Below are 6,027 nucleotides of genomic sequence, written 5' to 3'. Positions count from 1 at the left end.
CAACTACTGTATCATCTTGCTCTCCTCCTGCAACGGCCTATTCTATAACAGTAATGACAACAGTCCGCCAACATAAAAGAACCTCGATTAAGTGGCCAAGCAAGGCAACAAAAATACAATGAAAAAAGATGAGGCGAAGAAACGTACCGTGAGAAAATTAAAACAGGGCATAACCTTCTCCAACTAGTAAGTTTCCGCTCCTAATCCTAGAAACAAACTCGTCACCAAAAATACACCTAAACCATAGGTGATAGCAGTTAATTAAATCTTCAACTGGATCGATGCATTTGCCAAAAAGAGGCCAAACTAGGCACGCAATCAGTAACTAAAGCTCCACAATAAGTCTGCCCCTTTCTACCAGCGGTCTATACCCTCTGGCTCAGCTCTGACGCACCTCTCTCCCAAAAACCCAGGAGGAGATGACTCTCTCCGGACGCCCCATTAAACTATATAGAATTGAGGAAAAAGAATTCAAGGCCAGTAGTAGGTGAAATCTCAACATTGCTTATCCCCTCAAATGTCAGGAAGTGACAGCTGAGGTGTGTCCTTGAGTGTGACCCACAGGTGTACCGGGAGTCATGCCTTTTAGAGTGACGGTGCCCCTGTGATGGATGCAGCCCTGCGTGACCCTGCTGGTGGCTGCCCTGCGTGACCCTGTTGCCCTCCCTCCGCGAGGCTTAGCACGAGCGCCGGTGCTCCGGGGTGGCGTCGGGGAGCGCTGTGCGCCGGTCTGTCCTTGCGCGGCCCTCGCGCATCCTCCTGAGTGAAGCCTGCGCGGCAGCTCCGCCTGCAGGAGGCGCGACGGAGGCTGCGCGGGCGCGTCAGGCGGCGCTGTCACCGGGCTGGGGCTGGCGCCGGGGAGGCAGACAGTGTTGATGCTCTTGTTGTTGTTGTTCTCCCACCCCTGGGCTCGCGCTCTCCCTGCAGGGGGGCGGCACGCGCGGCAGCCCGGCACGAACATGGCGCCGGCAGAGCCCAGCATGTGAGCGGCCGCGGACCGCGGCTGAAGCGGGCTGCAGGAGCAGCAGCGCTCTCCAAACCGACCGCAAGAGCAGGTAGGCTGTCATCGCTTCCCGGTATTGGAGGTGCACAGAGCATCCGTGGTACCCAGAGTCTCGGGCGCGCTGCAGCCGGCCAGTCCGGGACGGGAGGAGGACTACATGGCAGCAGGGCTGTTTCCTAGGAGATGCTGTGCAGGCTGACAGCAGGCTCCGAGGCATGAACCCGAGCAGACAATGTATGTGTGTGACAGGGGCTATGCACAGCACTCCCTCCCCCCCCTGTGCCCGTCCAGTGGCTTCATCCCAGAGATAGACCCTCTGAGCGATGACTCTACTGCCCGTGTGTACTTCCTGTACACACACACTGTGCTCTGTGGAGATAGCGGTATACTGCAACACCGGGCATGTGACAGTGGAAAGCAGCATCACGCTGTTCCATCTATTCATGCAGCAAACAGGCTTTCTATACTGTATGTCTTGCTATGTCTATATCAAGTCGCATATTCTGTGTATATGTGCCTGGTTTTCCCTTTATTTCTTTTTATGGACTCACATTTATCTTCAGTAACACAGAAGTGTCAAAAGCTCATCAAACGTTATGCCTGTATCGAGAAGTATGACCAATTTACGTGTCGTTATTATCCGTAGCAATGATTCTGATCTATTTTAAATGTTACTCGGCGTCTTTGTGGTTTGAACTCTTGGCTAGAGGGGGGATTGTCAACATTTTTAGACGTTCAACTAAAGTTTAAAGGTGTGCTAAGCTGCAAGGCTGGGCGGTGAGTGTATATTGAAAAGTTTTTGGTTAAGTTACCCTTAATAGTATTATGTTGTAACTTGGTTACATCTGCACTCTTCTTGCGCTAAAGTTGTAAACATTGATGTATTGTTTGTTTCCAAAACTTTATACTTACACTTAGTCTTTAAGGCAAATTTGGTATGATAATCTCCACGGAAAAGTAATTGTTACAGCCTACCTTGCACTTCTTTTTGCATGCCCCCCCCCCCCACCCTCCCCTTACACCGTATCCCTTAGTCTCGGTACACCTGGCTGGCTCTGCAGTTCAACTCTACGGTCATTGTGCCAGAAGTTAACACTGACATATTAAAGTTGTCTGTTTCCGACACAGTACCTGTGTGCTTTGTGCTGTTTTCTACTAGGGTCAACTTGTCACAGGTCGCCATTGGTCATTTAACTGTATTCATTTTTTCTGGACAGTTTTGCATGCCAGGTGCCCTATAATGCAATCCCCAAGACGAGCCTTTAGTTCTGCAATAACCATTCCTATTCTACTGTATGTTGATGTTTCAGTACTTAATCCTTTCTTCTGATAAAGCGCTTCATGCCTTAATGTTTAGGATTATACCCATATCGATCAGTACTCTCGTCATACGTGTCTTAGAAGAGTGGATTTGGCCATTTAATTTGGTAGAAAGTACTATCCAACCACAGACGCTTACTAGTGTACTCCGACAGATTTCATGACAGGTCCCAGTATCCCCAGGGAGGCTACTAACATTTTGAAATGTAATTTGTATAGTATTAGTAGTAGCAGCCTTTGTAAATCATAAAGTGTCTTTTGGTAACTGTGTTGATTTAGAACGAAATCTATGTGGGAAATACCAAAGTTTGGGTGTGAGCTGTGACTGAACCCACACAAGACCCAAAGAGTCCCACCCACAAAGTTAGCCTAGTTTCTGAAAAGTATCTCTTAGCTTGAGCTTGGCTGCATGGCTCAGCAGCTAAGTACCCTTTGAGAAAATGTGTGAAGTATGTGTGAAACAACTTGCCAAACAACTTTACAATTACGAATTGCTACTCTGATAGCTATGGCATCCTGAGAAATGGGCATGTGTCCTGCTTTACCTCTAAAGTAGTTAGTGACAGCTGCATACTTCCTCTCTTCCTCATAGCTTTGGCTTACCACCCTTAGCTGCCTAAACTGCCAACTCTTTCACAAGATTTTTCTTCTCCTTGACTGCTTACAATGTTCTGGACACACATCTAAATGTTTCCTTCTATGAACACTACAAATATAAAACTGCAAAATGCCCTGTTTCTTTATATTCTCACTCTTAATCAATAATCCAGCCTTTCTTTCCTTTAAAACATTTTTTTGGCACAGACACAGAAGGCCATAAAAGTGTATAAAAAAGAACACATCATCAGTAAATACAGATCAGTATTAAAAGAAAATGATTAAAATAAAAGATGCAACTTATTAAAACCTTCACATGAAAATATTTTGCAGTGCAATACGTTTCCAAAAATGTATAGCACCCTTTATATAGAGTGCAGTTGTAACGCAAACCAAGGGATTCTCTAGTGCCAATATACATTTTATAGCATCTCTCTCTCTCTCTCTCTCTCTCTCTCTCTCTCTCTCTCTCTCTATATATATATATATATATATATATATATGTATGTATGTATATATATATATATATATATATATATATATATATATATATATATATATATATATATATATATATATAGTAGTTTAGATAATATCTTCTCAAGCACTCATAAAAACTGCAAAATAAAATAAAATGCCATGTTCTTTGGACTGACACACCATCACAAGGACAAGGTATTGTATCTGGTGGGTGCTTTTCCATTTCAGGGAGGACTACAAGGTGGTGGACAATGCCCAGTCGTGATCTAGTTAACACAAAGCTTTGTTGAATGTTAGTCACCCAAATTAAATAATTTTATCAACCCTCCAACAGACCATTTGATACATTAAAAAACAACAGAATGCTTCTTTGATTCATGAAGCATTCTAAGTTCCTATCTGTCATTCAAACAAGTACTCCTAATTATGCTTTTCTTCAAAGGGGCAACTTCCACGGTTAGTCAAGATGGGTGAATCAACCAACAATTATAAATAAACATTTATATAAGACAACCATGGGATTTTCAAAACATGGGCAAGAGATAGGCAGATATAATTGACTTGGTGAAATATGTTTCTGCTTTTGTCTATATAGACTGCCAAAGCAATAGGGAAATTAAAGCTAATGTATCCTCTAGAAAGTGTAACCCAGCCTCATTGTGTACTATAAAGGATGATGCAGATCTGGATGCACATAACACATATTTAAGAATGTGGATTTCTTTCATCTGAAGGCGTTGACTCTGAGCATAACCCCTCAGGCCTCTCCAAATATAGCAGTTGTAAGACCCCTCACCATACAAATTTCAACCATTGCCTTGATTGGGTGACTGCCGATCTTATGAGAAAATCTGAACACTCCCTCGTATATCCTACTCCATTTCAGCTGTGTACTTAGAACATGCTGTGCCCAAGACCCACTGCTTGTAAATAGAACCCCTAGATAGCAAAAGTAATTAGCATTAACAATTGGGGCTCCCTCAATGTAAAAAGTCCTAAGTTTCTGTACTTTCCCGCACACCATTGTAAAGGTTTTTTCCTTTTAAAATTGAATTTTCAGGAGTGCATGACTTGCCAAAAAGAGTCCATCAATTTATGTAAGCCGACAGGGGTCCTAGATAATAGGACAGCATCGTCGGCATACAATAGAATTTGCTTAACAAAGACAAGGGCATCAACCGCACAGTCTCAAGAAGGAGCCTTCCACCCCATTAATAAAAAGTGAAAAAAGGAGCGATGCTATTACGTACCCCTGTCTGACACCCTTCTTGATTTTAAACTAGGGGGAAGATTCCCCAATGAGGCCATACCGCACCATGCCAGATAGACTTCCATTTGGGTGTGCTAAAAAGCTGATTAAATTCCTAGGGGCACCCTGTGCGATCAATGTGGACCAGGGGAATATGTGGTCAACCAAATCAATTTCACTACTGAGGTCAGTGAAACAGAGATAAAGGGAATACTATTTGTTTTCCTTCTTAAAAATAGGGTAGATGTGGAATTAGAGCTCACTAAAGGAATCCCCCTTCAAGCGATTATGACTATGCAGACAAATAAAATGGAACACTCTAAATACATCATGACAAATACAAAAAAAGCCCTAAAGCGACTAGAGACTATCCTCACAACAAAAATGGGTGCATCTAATTTACAGGCGATCTGGAACAATCCTGCGATAAAAATAAATAAAGAAACTGTGTTCTGGAAAGAGTGGTCACACAAAGGATCAACTTCCTTAAAGACCTATATAATGCGGCTGGTCCGATTCCATTCTCCACACTTAAAAAAGATAAGGGATTAACCGAGTTAGATTTTTATGACTTCCTGAAATTGAAAGTTCAGATCTCGAAACTTACCTCTAATTTTAACCCCCCTCACTCCCCTCAAGACTCACCCAATTAGTAGGAGCATGCCACACTGTCTCTAGGATTTACAAACTTCTGATCCGAGAGCCACGCAAACAACATTTGAATAACGTGGCAAAGTGGGAAACCGAACCAAACAGTAAAACAATTAAACTGGACTGGAAGCAAATGCACATAATGCCGTTCAAACACAAAATCTCCCCTACTCTCTCACAAACAAAATTTATGATCGTAAACAGGTCATACTGGACCCCCGATAGTCTATTTAGATTAAAGCTAATCCAATTACCACTCTGCCGGAACTGAAACGCCCACATAGGTGACTTATCGCACATGCTTCTGTTATGCCCAATGCTAGAAAAGTTTTGGAATCAAATTTTCAAATACATTTCACTGACTTTTAACATCCGCCCGGTTAAAAAACTATCTTATATTCTGGCTGGCTTTTTGGACCCTGACTTGACAGGAGAGGATGAACGCTTTCTGCTTGACTTAATGGTAACACTTGCGTCTAAAATAGTCCTTTGCAAATGGAAGAGCTTTGGGAAAATCATATTCAAGAAATGGCAAGAATGGTTAATTTTTTAAAGAGGAGCAGATAATATTGTGCTAAATACCTCCCCCTGGAAACCCAGACACAGGAAACTATGGAAGGCCCTCAACGCTAACCCTAAGGTTTTTAAACCCCCTTGAGCTGCTAGATCAAAATGATCACGCTCCATATCACCTCACTCCCCTCAATGTCCTTGGAGACCACCCGCT

At 43.0% G+C, this 6,027-nt stretch overlaps 1 protein-coding gene across 1 annotated transcript in view; it reads left to right on the top strand.

Annotated features, from left to right (window-relative positions):
- Positions 1-850: 850 nt before the first annotated feature.
- PAK5 (p21 (RAC1) activated kinase 5) overlaps positions 851-6,027 on the top strand; it is an 856,297-nt gene continuing 851,120 nt past the window's right edge. The window contains exon 1 of the mRNA XM_086927707.1: positions 851-1,055. The gene's annotated coding sequence lies outside the window, so the exon portion shown is untranslated. The remainder of the gene's footprint in view (positions 1,056-6,027) is intronic.

Source organism: Lissotriton vulgaris, chromosome 6 (assembly GCF_964263255.1).
Source record: "Lissotriton vulgaris chromosome 6, aLisVul1.2, whole genome shotgun sequence".
Taxonomy (NCBI): Eukaryota; Metazoa; Chordata; class Amphibia; order Caudata; family Salamandridae; genus Lissotriton; species Lissotriton vulgaris.
The sequence above is the reverse complement of the archived record's forward strand: the minus strand, read 5'-3'. Positions and strand labels throughout refer to the sequence as shown.